Here is a 15,210-nt window from a genome sequence, read left to right on the forward strand (position 1 = left end):
ACACAGACAAACAGACAGACAGACAGACAGACACGTCAAACTTATAACACCCCTCTTTTTTGTCGGGGGTTAAAAATAACTGTTTATATGTTAATGATGTTTAGATGTTCCTTGTAAAGTTTATGTTCCCTAGCAAGGCCAACTATCAAATCTTTGGTTGGGCCTTACAAGGAACCACCGGCCTTCCTAGGAACATTACCAATATTTTAACGTAAATCGAGGCAAAAGTAGATTTTCTTTTATTAGTACTATACATATATCCCTATACGATAATCCCCTGCAATAAAATTTGAGATAGATATAGGTTATGTAACTAAAATCTAAAGTTTTTCAAGGTTCGGAAATTACAATTGTAGCCTCGACAACCAAAGTCTACAAACAGTGAGATTTCACTGCCACAATTGCGGCGCGATCGACTCGCCGCCGCGTTTTTGGCCATAAGTTTGATGGATCTAAGTGTGTAGTAGAAGGAAAATATCTTCACATGACGATAACTGCGACTTTTTGATAGTTGGCCTTCAAAGGAACATGGCCTTACATGGCTGAGGGTCCTTGCAAGTATGCAAATGGATATAATCCGATGTCTACTCATAACAATAGTCTGGTACAGGCGGCCTCTCATACTGAAGTTATCTTTATTAAATGAATAACGCTGGATTTTGGTGTTCGTTAACGCTGTAACATGCGAGCGGAATGTCTTAATGATTCCGAAAATCTGTGTTATTCTCACTATTCACATAAAATCTGGCGACTACTTGGACGACTGGTTGCTCAACTAGTCGCTTGGTCGAGCAATGCGTCGATTTGGTTAAGCCGAACTACCAGATGATTGAATGTTTACTAGATCTATCGGACAATACGTTGTTTGTCTTTACAAATTTTTATTGTTAAAATAGGGAATATCGCACAAAGGTCGGAACAGAGGACGCTACTAGCACATACGATAAATAATAATCCGACCAAAATCGGAATATGTTGCATGTCAAACGCCGAACAAAACTTTTTATTTACTGTTCACGCTGGTGGTGCCTCTAGCGTAAGGCATCCATTACACGCTCATGCAAGCGACAGTCAATTCCGTCAATCATGAATTATGTTTGACTGATGGTGACTGATGGACTGACGAATGGTATTAGACCGTCACTCAATTCTCTTCGGTTTTATGTCAGTCAAAGCCAAAATTTTCAAAGGTATACGTTTCAAATTTTTTTCCTATTTTGCCAGATGTGACAACACGTGTGACGTAACTGATGGTTGCATGAAGCAAAAATCAAGATATCCAGATTTTCGTCAATCAACTTCATGCAACCGTCTGTCACGCTCTTACACAGTAGGTTATCCATCAGTTACAGCCATGACTGTGGTAAAACTGACAGCAAAACCTACCGTGTACGGTGTAATAAGTAATGGATGCCTAAAAGCATTGCAGCAATAATATGTCCTATATTGGCGCTGTGGCGGTACCCACAATAATTAGCACCACGTTCATCGCGGAAATGTCATGCTCTTTAGAGCCTGAGGTTCGAGAACCCAGGAATCGAAACCACCTCCTCCGAATCGTGACTCGGAGGAGGTGGTTTCGATTCCTGTAGGCATACTACGAAACCGTTTTGAGACTCAAACAATCGGATGAGAATGCCGCGTCCCGCTCTAACAACGTCATTTCACGTTTGTTACAGTAGGACGCGGCATTCTCGTACGATTGTTTGAGACTCAAAACGGTTTCGTCGACGGCCCCCTAAAAACGTTATTTTGAAAGTTAGGACAATGCAGGGTCCAGAAGATAATCCAGGTAACTGAGAGGCATGTACAAGTTGATCCTGCCCTCTTCGGTCGCCTCAGCTAACTTTACTGGATTACGAGAGTAAAGTCCTGTATTGCGCACACACTAAGACACTACATTCTTTCGTAGCTACACCGTAATCGGCGTAGGAGCTGGTTGACGGACCAGTAACACAACTAGTTGCTAGACGGGTTTAAAGTTTTATTATTTTTTACGATCACCAAACTGCAAGTTAGCAGACACCGGGTTTAAATGCAGTGTGAAATAATAATGGGCTTGTTAATACTTAACGAGGTTTGTCTGAACACGGAGTTTTCGATAGTAATTGGTTAGTTCTGCGCTTTACCGACTGCGGTGAAGAAATAAAGGATAATGATGTTGTATATATTATGTTATGGATAGAACCGAAGTGCAGTTTGGTCTAGTTTTAACCAGTTAAATCTAGTTAGAGTGTAAGTGTAACCATCATCAATGCTAGTATTATAAATATGTGAAAGTATATTATGTCTGATGTATATGTCTGTCTGTCTGTCTGTTACCTCTTCACGCCCAAACCGCTGAACCGCTTTTGCAGAAATTGCATCTACTTTGTATCTCGTGTGGGGGGTGTTAGGTTTATCTTCGTTACGGAATTTCTTGATTCGGTCGCTGACTCGCTACACTCGAAGCCCGCGATAAAAGCTATGCAATAGCTTAACAATCTTTAACTTTGGAAAGAAAATAAAATAGACTAGGTTCTAAATTTCGAATAAAATATAGAACTGCAATAAAATATTCTTGATTGAATGGTAAGTCATAAACTCGAAATATTAATAAAGGGCCCACAGAACTCCCCGAAACAAGATAAAACTGACCCCATCGGTCCCTCGATTTGCTGACAAAATCATCATACGAGGATTGAAATAAAAAAATTCGATTGCCTTTCATAATCCCAGGATTAGGACTCTGGACTTACAAAGCGTATCAAGTGAAATCTGAATGCTGCCCGCAATTTAGCTTACGCGGAAATTTGTTTATAGCATAGAAACCGTAATTTTTTCCGTTACAAAAACTAGCCTATATCCTTTTCTGGGAATCAAAGTATTTCCATACTAAGTTTCATCAAAATCAAGGGAGACACTTTGCGATCCAAACTACTTTCAATGTTTATACTGTTACGTGCTAGGGTTCGAAGGATTTGGAGAGAAAGACCTGCTGACTCTCTTGAAGACTTTATTTTTGAAAAATTTGAAGACTTTAAACAACTAACCTTACTAACATAATTTTTAAGATAAAATATTGTAACTAACAAAACTAACACTACCACTAACACTACTAACTTAGTCTAAGAAAAATTATTACTAACTTAATAACTAATACTTATGGATGTGTTGTCCGAAATAAATGATTATTAGTATTATTATCATTTATTCACATACACTATAAAAAAAAAAAAAAAAAAAAGGTCACACAAAGCACTAAGTCAAAAGTAAAAAATCTTATGAAACAGCAAATTTTTTGGAAGACTAAGGGACTGTTTTACCACTTCCTGATAAGTGCCGAATAGGCTATCCACCACATAACTTGACAGATAAAGTATGGAGAATCGGTCAAAATAGTTTTACGTGGTAGAGCCATGCTTCGGCACGAATGGGCCGGCTCGACCGGTGAAATACCACGGGCTCACAGAAAACCGGCGTGAAACAGCGCTTGCGCTGTGTTTCGCCGAGTGAGTGAGTTTACCGGAGGCCCATTCCCCTACCCTATTCCCTTCCCTACCCTGCCCTATTTCCTTCCCTTGCCTACCCTCCCCTATTACCCTATTCCCTTTTAAAAGACCGGCAACGCACTTGCAGCTCTTCTGATGCTGCGAGTGTCCATGGGCGACGGAAGTTGCTTACCATCAGGTGACCCGTTTGCTCGTTTGCCCCCTTATTTCATAAAAAAAAAAAAAATAGCCTATTCGGCACTTTATCAGAAAATGGTGAAACAGGCCCTAAGTTACAACAACTTCCATAGTTCTCTTTTTAACTATTACTTGAAGTACCTAAGATATTCTTCCACTAATCGATAGAGTATCTACCTAGTACCTACCTATGCCACCATACTCCCAAAACATTTCCACGTCCATGAAAACAATTATTTTTTTAACTATTCGAGAATATAGGTATATTCTCCCACTAATTATTAGAGTACCTATGCCACCGTATTATTATCCCAACGCACGGTATTTGCACCCATCATACTCCAAAAACATTTCCACGCACATAAAAACAATTTTTTCCACATACATAAGTACATACATACATACATAGAGCGGCAGACAGTAATTACGACGAGGGCACTCCGGGTCAAGTGCAGCCGAAATCGAACGCGTTGTTAAGGTGGCGAGAGGATTATTTTTTAAATGTCTAAAAAATATGATAAAGTACCAGACTACCAGGACGCGAGTATATCCATACTTCCATACTAGTATTATAAATGTGAAAGTCTGTCTGTCTGTCTGTTACCTCTTCACGCACAAACCGCTGAACCGATTTGGCTGGGTATAATAGTTATAATATTATACTAGACGAGCTTTTGCCCGCGGCTTCGCTCGCGTTAAGAAGCATTATTATATACAAACTTTCATCCCCTATTTTAACACCTCGGAGGTGGAATTGATCAAAATCCTATCTTAACGGATGCCTACGTCATAATATCTACCTGCATGCCAAATTTCAGCCCGATCGGTCCAGTGGTTTGGGCTGTGCGTTGAAGATCACCATGTCAGTCAGTCACCTTTGAGTTTTATACAGGCTGTAACAAAAACAAGTGATAATACTTTAGGGTGTGTACCTTGTTGAGAGTTGTGTTCCTTGTAGAGAGTTCACTGTGAAAGTAGCAGCGCTGAAAGACCAAATTTTTTTTTCACTTTTGTATGGGGAAACTCGTGCCGCTCGGGCCCTCGCCCATACAAAAGTGAAAAAAAAAATTCGTCTTTCAGAGCTGCTACTTTCACAGTGAACTCTCTACAAGGAACACGTACACACCCTAAAGTATTATCACTTATTTTTGTTACACCCTGTAGATGACGCCCGCAACTCGGTTGCGCCAAAAATCGTTTATCGAGCGGGTACCGTACATTTTTTCGCGGATAAAAGTCTGCAATGGCCTTTCCCGGGACTTAATCCATTGCAAATTTCATCAAAATCGATAAATTGGTTTGGGTGTACCTCTTCGATACCTTTGATGAAAACCTCAAGTCATGGCGAACAAATTACGATATTTGACAATTAGTTTTTTTTATTTTTATTGTTTGACACTGACAGACGATTAAATGTAGTTTTTTTTTCTCTCTGGATAGTCTAGGAAACTTTTTTCTATTGTTATTAATGAATGTGTAGCTATCTTCTAATAAGGCTAATATAGAAAAATGATAATGTTAAATCCCTGTATTAACTAAATATTTATAATAATTTTTGCATGCTTCAAAAGCAGAGTGTTTGATACTGTATATAACTATAAGATCTTTGTAAACAACATTCTTTGCAAATAAATGATGATTATGATTATGATTATGATTCGGTAACATATAGACAAACGGACAGACAGATAAACTTCGTCATTTATATATTTAAATATTAGTATATTGGATGGATGGAATAATGTCCCCGTGGTCCAGTGGCGGGCGTGGCTCTTGACTCGGAAGGACGTGGCTTCGATTGCCGTGTTGGTAAAATGTTGTTTCCAAGTTTGGCAATTCCTCTCAATCAATTCAGCAAATGAATTGTCAAAACTGCCAAACTGACGAATGTCAAATTATTACGAACTACTAGACATGAATTGCAAGCAGAGTGACCATTTTGCGATTTAAAAAAAATGAATCATATTATGATTCATAATATGATTCTCCAAAGCGACCATTTTAGCCCCGCAGCTCTTGACTCGGAAGGTCGTGATTCGATTCCGTGTTAGAAATTGTCATTTTTTTTTCTTTTGATTGCCTAACAAAAGACACATTTAAATTATCTGCGCCAGATTTCGCCAGTCGGTCGTCGTCTGTCCATTATGAGAATAAAGACTGCTTTTGTGTACTGCGTACATACTTGGGCACAATAACTTACCTCTGGTTTTAATGAAACCGTCTACCATTACCAGTTATTATTATCAAGACTAGTAAAGGTTGCTTCATCACTTGAAATTACCTTAGAATGTTTAGGTTCATCTATCCTAATTATGTCTACATCCATTTTCATTAGGGTGTTTTAGCTAAATATTAATTACCGCGCCTTCTTAGTACATAATAAGTCTAGCAGGCAAATGTTTTAACTTTTAAGTATATAATCAGTTGAACATACTACAAAATTATTATTTTTAACAAAAAATTAAAACCGACTAAAGGTAAAAACAATAATAATATGAACTAAAAAGTATTAAATATAATAGTGCCTTTTTCAGAATTCGTCTAAATCTCAACTATTTCTGTACATACAGCAGTCTTCATTACTTTGAAGTCGGTACCAGCTAATTTTATCGTGAGTTCAGTCAATGTCAGAATATCTGAAGCTTTTGGGACTGGTACCGACTTCAAAGTAATGAAGACTGTAGTATGTACAGAAATAGTTGAGACGAATTCTGAAAAAAGCACTATTATAGAGTAAGAGTTATTTAATACTTTTTAGTTCATATTATTATTGTTTAACCTTGGAAGTCGGTTTTAATTTTTTGTTAAAAATAATAATTTCACTCTTTTTAGTTATCTACAAGATAAGGCTTTATGCGTAAATAACCACTACGAAAGTTAACTATTCACAATATTATGTTACTGTAAGCGAAATTGTGGTAAATGCTTGCAGTTATCTAAGCGATGCTGCAATTTAAAAACTTTTATCTTTAAAGGTTCAGGAGTTCTGTTCAGTGCCTTTGGACCAAGAGACACCTTCGTATGAACTTTATCTTATTCGTAACATATGTTTAAGTTACTAGAAACAACATTTTAACCACTATGAGTATTTTGATAAATTTCAAGGATTTCCCTCGATTGCTCATAGATCCCATCATCAGCTCACCACTTTCGTAATTATTATATAAAAACAAGATTATTTCCTATACCACAACAAAAGAATTTTGAAAATCGGTCCACAAACAGCGAAATAAGCATCAAAAACATCTGCTTCGATGCAATCATAATGTGATGACCCATGGCATAATTATGATTGTGGTGATGATGATCAATTAAATTGATGTGTTGGCTTATGCTTTCAGTTGCTTAAACGAAATCCCCGAATCTGTATCTATAAGGATTCAAAAGTTCTGTTGGGCACCTTCGGATCCAGGGTATAACCTGGTGCGAAATCTTACTCTATGGTAGCATTTACCTCACATGCTTCAGAAAAAATGAAAATCATTATATATTTCCATATAAATTTCAAGGAGTCCCCTCACCATCAAATCACCATATTTGTGAACATGGTACCAAATTCGAGTTAAACCCTATACAACACAAAAAGAATTTTGAAAATCGGATTACAAACGGCTGAGTTATCGTTGAACATACAAAAAAAAAAAGATACATACAGCCGAACGTATAACCTCCTCCTTTTTGGAAGTTGGTAAAGAAATAGGATGTTACTGCAATGTTTTCACGCTATAGAGGCAGTACGAGCATAGACAGTAAACAAAAAGTTTTGTTCGACGTTTTTACCACGTTTCTGTCAATATGTATTTTTAACCCCCGACAAAAAAGAGGGGTGTTATAAGTTTGACGTGTCTGTCTGTCGGTCTGTCTGTCTGTCTGTCTGTCTGTCTGTCTGTCTGTCTGTCTGTCTGTCTGTCTGTCTGTCTGTCTGCTGTCTGTCTGTCTGTCTGTCTGTCTGTCTGTGGCATCGTAGCATCCAAACGGGTGGACCGATTTTGATCTAGTTTTTTTGTTTGAAAGCTGACTTCATTGAGAATGTTCTTAGCTATAGTTCATCATGCCTGCTCAGCCTGCTCCGTGCTGAAAAATCGCGGTTCATCTGGTTCGTGAAAGGCCGATTAGCAACTTGCAGTCGTTTGGTGGGCTTTATTGCATTCTAGTTCGTGACGTTTATGAATATTTACACATTAATGGAAAGTTGACCTGGTGCTGCAGCATCACCTGGTAATCAATAGGCTACCCAACTCCTCACCAACTTAGAACAACGGTTTCGTGTTTGGGCTCATTTGAATTGCGACAGTTAGTAAGACGTAGATAACCAATAAATTTTTGCATGCTGCTGCTGCAGCATCACCTGGATTCTATAGGAGCCGAGCTCCATATGATTATGAACCCAAAGTGGAGGTTTCATGTTTGGACTCATATTGACGGCCTCATCCAAAAGGACATTCGTAGATGGTATTCATTGGGATATAATATGATCCTGTTGATAGGAATTATTCTGCACTATAACCAACACAAGTTTAAAAAGCATGAAAAAAAATAAAATTAAAATTAAGACCGTTACAACAATAATGGACTAAAATATCACTTTACACTTAGGAATTATTTAAACTTAAAGTCAGTAAAATATATTATTTCATTACTTTTTAAAGTTGTTTGGCGGGGTTTTTTTTTAATTTCTTAATTTAATGATATGCGTGTGCAACATGTCGGATGTCGGATTGTTAATAACTGTATAAGTATACTCGTCTGTGGCACAACATACGCAAAATTGTGTCAAGTTGTCAAGAAAAAAAAAAAACTGTATAAGTAGCTCTGCTCCGACCTTCAAGTAGTTTAAAGTTTTGGCTATTATGGATGAAAAAAGATTCACTACATTCACATTTTGACGTGGGAGAGCCATGCTTCGGCACGAATGGGCCGGCTCGACCATACCACGGGCTCACAGAAAACCGGCGTGAAACAGCGCTTGCGCTCTGTTTTGCCGAGTGAGTGAGTTTACCGGAGGCCCAATCCCCTCCCCTTTTCCCTTCCCTACCCTCCCCTATACCCTCTTAAAAGGCCGGCAACGCACCTGCACCTCTTCTGATGCTGCGAGTGTCCATGGGCGACGGAAGTTGCTTTCCATCAGGTGACCCGTAGGCTCGTTTGCCCCCTTATTTCATAAAAAAACCACTTACCATTTTCTCCTAATAACGATTCTAACGGTGTGGGAAAAAGTGGAGGAAAACAACAATCATGATGGCCGGATTTAAATACTCGAATACCGCCGAAACGAGCAACATCCTCTGGTGTACCAGTTGCCTGTTGGGGCCAGGAGGTCTGCTCAGGGTCATAAAGGTCAGTTCCAAAAGCAAACGATTCTGGGTTCTGGATAGCTCTCATTCAATAAACAAGCGAAGGTGGAGAGCAAAAATGTTATATTCTCAAATTGCCCAATTCTGTCCGTAGCAGTCATTGACACCCTGTCAAAAAAAATCATATTCATTGTTTTCTTTGCCCCACTATTGACAATTAAGGGTGGGTTGCATCAACTTACTTTAACCATAACTTTAACTTTAACCATAACAAAATGTCAAATGAACTGTCAAATCTCTACTAAAAGTCCATAATGGACGCCATATATCATAATATTTGACGATAACCTTAACCTTAACTATAACAATGCCTTTGGTACAACCCACTGACCCTATGTAACAGATATTTCTAGTCTAAGGGAAATATCCTATTTTGCATACTCGATGTGAACTGAGTGTGAACTATATCACTATTCACTTCGAACTCATAAATAGTTGGAGATTATCATTCTAAGAGTTACCAAGAGTTTTTCCGATGAATCTATAATAGTGTGTCTTTATAAGAGTACATTTTTGTTTCTGAAGTTAACAGAATACAATGCGAGCATTTTCACATAGCTCCTAGACTAGAAAAGTCAATACCGGTGGTGCCACCTTAAAATATTTTGACTAGAGTTGACATAACGTTCTTGTTAAGCTTCGTTGCCGAAACTATTGGATGCAATTTGCCTATATTATTATGTAGTCAAGTACCCTAGATCAGAGTTCGGACTATTCTTTGGGACGTAAAGTCTTTCTTCTAAGACTTTTTACCAGACAATAAAAATGCACTGAAAACTACAGAACCAGTTGTATTTTTTCTGTTTTTGCAGACGATATTCTAGACTTGTTTTAGTTAGCACGCAAAAGCTATTTTTTTTTTGATTACAACTTGGTAGTGGCCAATAGTGGCTGGTTCTTCTTGGCAGTAGAAATCGTAGTCTAAACTGTCTAAGATTAGGTGCAATAATCACAATCAATGTATACGAAAAATGGAATAAAGATCTTCAAAATATAGGACGTAATGGTGCAGAAATGGAGTTTTTGTAGTTTTACTTTTAGTTGTTAGTTACTTTTTAAATGTTTTTATGTAAGTACTTAATGTAAAATATAACATACCAAAACAAATTCCAAGAAAATGCCACAATACACGTTAACTCAGTAAAACTCAGCATGTTAAGATTATTACATAATACATTAAACTTAATTGCGAAAAAAATCGTTTTACCAACGCATATCAAATTACGAATGACGTCCCTAATCTCGGCGTATTATCTTTTGGGCATTTTAAACGCCGTTAAATTTAAACGTTATGACCGGGTATTAAGGTTCAAAATTAATTAAAAGCGATTTCATTTATTTTTATTCCGAAGTGACATTAAATATGATATTAGATTGACATAATTATTTGGGATATTTTTCGGACGAAAATGTTTTGTACGCTAGAAGCAAATAATGCCAGGTCAGGTACAATAAAACTGTTAAAATTTCCGATATTTTTTGTTCTCTTGTACAATTAATTAAATTTTCTTGTCGCAATGTTTGTTACCAGGCTTCTCCTAAACAGTTGGATTGACGCAAATTTATGTGATTATCGGGTACCGGCCTGTCCACATCTTCACGTCACGACGTCGTCAACGTGGAACGGTGCGGTAACGTGGCACGGTACGTTGTCGTGACGTGAAAATTTACGTCAACGTAACGTAAGAATGCACGTCACGATGTAGCAACATTGTACGTCACCATGCCTTGTAAAACTGCTACATTCTTCAGTACCATAAGAGAAAAATTAACATATTATACCGGATATTTAATACGTATCTAGATATGGACCGCACAATACGTATTCTGCTTCTGCTATTGTAAAGAAGACGGAGAGAGAGATTTAAGAAAAAAAGACGTAAAAAGGTTGCTATACCGTGACGTGCATTTTCAGGTTACGTTGACGTAAATTTTCACGTCACGACAACGTACCGTGCCACGTTAGCGCACCGTTCCACGTTGACGACGTCGTCAACGCGCAAATGTAAATTTCGGTGTGGCGCGGTCCTTAAGAAGGATCTTAAAACTAGGGTTTCGCCACATAAAAAGTTTGAGAGTCTTAAACCAATAATATTTAAATAAACCTTCATGTGACACTATAGGTACAAATAAAAGACAAATCTAAAAATCTGTTAATGAAGAACAGTCGAGATTATAAAAAGAATATCACGTGGGTGTTGAACTTGACCTTAGGTTTAAAATATTTCAGACCTAAATTAACTGTAAAAGTATAGATTCTATCATTCAACTAAAACTGAAATATCCACCTATTTTGAGGGAATCCAGAAAATTCGATAAAGTCGCTTCTATTATTAAAAGTTAATAAATACATCTGACAATGACCAGCCTTGGTGAATACTGGCAAAAATAATGATAAGACGTGCAGATTCGTTGATGCAATTTGTAATTGTGTTTTAACTTTTAACTGTACATACGACAATTACTAAAGTGCATATCAACACTGTGCGAAAATGCTACTTTTCTACTAGAAAAAAATCAACGATTTCAAAGTAATAAACGTACAGTCTATGTTTTTTAGTTTGAAAACGTAATTTTTTTTCTAGTAGGAAAACAGCATTTTCGCATCACGCGCTTTAAGGCGAGGATAAACCACAATTTGTTATTCCGTGACTCCCGGTTTACCTAGTTCCAATATAATAACGAAGTGTTAAAAAATAATATAAAGCACAATATTCAAAATACCTTAAACCATAAACATTTTAATAAAACGTAATACTTTGGCTGTAATTAATTTACAAACTTACCTCCGAAAAAACTCTATTTCATCGAAATATAAGTATTAACTGGGATAATTGTACATTTTATTTGAATAAATTGTTAGTAAATCTATATTAAAAATTCTTTAACCGAATAATTTTGTTTCTTAATATTTATTTCCAAAGATATCAAAAAAACATGAAAAATAGAGAAGATCCGCCCGAGAACCTGTAGTTTTATGCTAAGCTAAAATGAATCTTATTGCGATGCGTATACGCTTGGTCTTTGGTTGTGTGCAAGGTTATCGTTTTTGATTGAGATTAATCCCCGCCTTAAACTTGCCTTTTTAAGCATACTTAATGCGTTGCATAGTAATCGTTAGTAAACCTAGTTGTACTTGTAGTAATACTGTAGAACAGGACAGGACGTTTGACATAAGTCCAAAGTCGTGCTTTGCGTTAATGAAGCAAAACAATGTAAGTACAATAGAGATGCCGGATAGACCAGGGCTGTCACAAGAAGAGGGTGAAAGCAATTCGATAGCATCAATGAAATATTTTTGATAGCATTTATTTCTTCTATGTTGGTGAAACGGAACATATTTTTTGCAATGCCTCGCTGTGTCTGACCCTAAAGCTATAATGTTTTATAATATAGCATTAGGGTCAGTTGGCATTGCAACTTGATATATTAATGCAAAACCTTGTGACGTTGCCATTTGAATTAACCCTTATACTGTTTCTTTACTTTAATAAAGTAAATAATATATTGATAGCAAACTAAATTACTATTGACACAATTGAAATGCTGATTCAAATTAAACATTCAACAAGCCCACCTAAATAATATATATTCAAAGATGAGCAACCCCGATCAAGAAGACGGGGAATGTAAAATGTTCTAATATCATTGTCAACCCTAACTCAAGGTCCAGGTCTTCATAGCGAGTGTCCCGCTGGAAGGGATATGCATCTGGAAGCGGTCCAGCTCCATTCAGACAGTTGTACTTGAATTAATCAATTGTTTTAATCCTAGTGGATGCAGTTGACCGCGTAGCGCTTGGTGCGAGTGTAATCGCTAATCGCTAATTTTAGCTTTACTGAGGTGTTTTAGTTTTGTTTATTGCGGGCTGTTGTTGTTTTGGCTTTTGTATTAATTAGATTAAAATAAATATTCAGGTAGATGCGACTTTGTGCTGTTTAGTGAATGAATGAATATCAAAAGAACATTGACGTGAAGCTGACTCACATTTGGTTTTTGTAGAAACGGTTCGAAAAACGTGAGCATAGGTCTCGAAATCGGTATTCGAAAAATGTGTGCTAAAGTACATATTTTTCTTTTTATAAATCTTATATTTAAATACTTAGTATAAAATTAATTGCAATTTGAATGCCAAATAAAAGGATCGGCTGGGCCGTTTTGGTAATTTTTTCCAAAAAATTATCGGCCAAGTTGAATCTTACCCCAATTTAAATGTTTTTACTCGTCTGTTTATAATTTGAGCTGTACAAAATCCTGAAATCACACTATATTACTTACAGCTACGACTTGACAGTTGACACATCACACATAATCTACAGTGTGTAACAAAAATAAATGATAATACTTTAGGGTGTGTACGTGTTCCTTGTAGAGAGTTCACTGTGAAAGTAGCAGCGCTGAAAGACGAAAAAATTTTTTCACTTTTGTATGGGCATGGGCCCGAGCGTCACGTGTTCCCCCATACAAAAGTGAAAAAAAAAGTTGGTCTTTCAGGGCTGCTACTTTCACAGTGAACTCTCTACAAGGAACACGTACACATCCTAAAGTATTATCACTTATTTTTGTTACACCCTGTATATGACACACAACAAATATTAAACAACGTTTCAGCTTATAACTTGGACCAGCCGCCAATCGCTCCGAGATCTATTTATTGTACGAGCACGTGTTACTTTATTTGACATAAAATACATTCTAAATGGCTCGTTAGTTAGGCGAGAGCGTATTTATGTACCCACTTTGAACTCATTCTGGGGAATTTTTACACGGGATAACAGAAATTCTAGACTCGAACGGAACGCTTTCATGCTTAATCCTTTATTTTTATGTACTTTTGTTACCTATAAAGCTACTCATTGCTTATACGTGGGAGAGCCATGCTTCGGCACGAATGGGCCGGCTCGACCGGATGAATACCACGTTGTCACAGAAAACCGGCGTGAAACAGCGCTTGCGCTGTGTTTCGCCGAGTGAGTGAGTTTACCGGAGGCCCAATCCCCTAACCCCTACCCTATTACCTTCCCTACCCTCAATATTCCCTTCCCTTCCCTTCCCTACCCTCCCCTATTACCCTATTCCCTCTTAAAAGGCCGGCAACGCACTTGCAGCTCTTCTGATGCTGCGAGTGTCCATGGGCGACGGAAGTTGCTTTCCATCAGGTGACCCGTTTGCTCGTTTGCCCCCTTATTTCATAAAAAAAAATATGATTTCAAACGTTAAAGACGTCAGTAATGGTAAAAGTTTAAAAACTAGGTTTTGTTAAATAGTTTTTATCAAATAGACGCGAAATGACATCCAGGTCCAATTAGAGACAAAAGAAGTTGCATTTTATTGTTGATTATTTTGTGTTTGCTGATTGTATTTGCTAGTTAACTTGACTAAAGACAGCACTCAGAGAGATTAACTAACATTAATTTAATGAAGGGTCATCATACATATTCTGTTAGTACTATTTCATACTGTGTGACACGATAATAATATATAGGTAAACTACATTTTTCCACATGCAAATTATAATGAAGATTAAAGGTGCCGGTTGGCAGCGAGCGACAAGAAGCAACCGCAAACGTTATGTGTCGCACTCGCAGTGACACTACTGGCCCGACGAAGTATCTTTCGTTAAAAACGATGACGAAATTCCTTATCAAAATGTATGCGGTTTGACATAAGTCATCGCTAAATGACATTTCGCTTGCGAAGACTAATGTCAAATCCCATACATTTTGATAACGAATTTCGTCATCGTTTTTAACGACCTAAGGGACTTTGGCTACGGCCTCTGGTTTGTAATGTATTTCTTTAAAAACCCTCCGCAGCTAGCGACACGAAGCTTGCGACACTTATTCATAGAAATCTAGGATGGAATGAAAAAGAACGGAAACAACATTTTTTCTCTTTGTCAGAATTTCTGTTGGTCACAACTGTCACAAGGAAAACTTGCGACCAATATTTACTTCGTTTATTTATGTGATTTACAGTAATTTATGTCGTGAAACAAAGACGTAAGTAGTTGAGTGTTGCATAAACTTAAGATGGTTATTTTTCAAATAACCAGCTGCTGTAAAAGCCCCTTCCTTCTGTCCCTTTCGGGTGCACGCGCTTGGCAAATCCAGAGCATACTTGATCCTATAGTCTGTCGAAAAAGTGAGGAAATTAATAAGTGGCAACACCATAGTGTTCAAATAAAT

At 37.3% G+C, this 15,210-nt stretch overlaps 1 long non-coding RNA gene across 1 annotated transcript; it reads right to left on the bottom strand.

Moving 5' to 3' along the window:
- Positions 1-422: 422 nt before the first annotated feature.
- Positions 423-14,593, bottom strand: LOC121736672. The gene is made up of 3 exons (XR_006037055.1): positions 14,584-14,593; positions 1,001-1,010; positions 423-551 (listed from the first exon to the last, which is right to left on the bottom strand). It is a non-coding gene; the product is annotated as an uncharacterized LOC121736672 (long non-coding RNA).
- Between the last annotated feature and the right edge of the window lie 617 nt (positions 14,594-15,210).

Source organism: Aricia agestis, chromosome 19 (genome assembly GCF_905147365.1).
Source record: "Aricia agestis chromosome 19, ilAriAges1.1, whole genome shotgun sequence".
Lineage (NCBI taxonomy): Eukaryota > Metazoa > Arthropoda > Insecta > Lepidoptera > Lycaenidae > Aricia > Aricia agestis.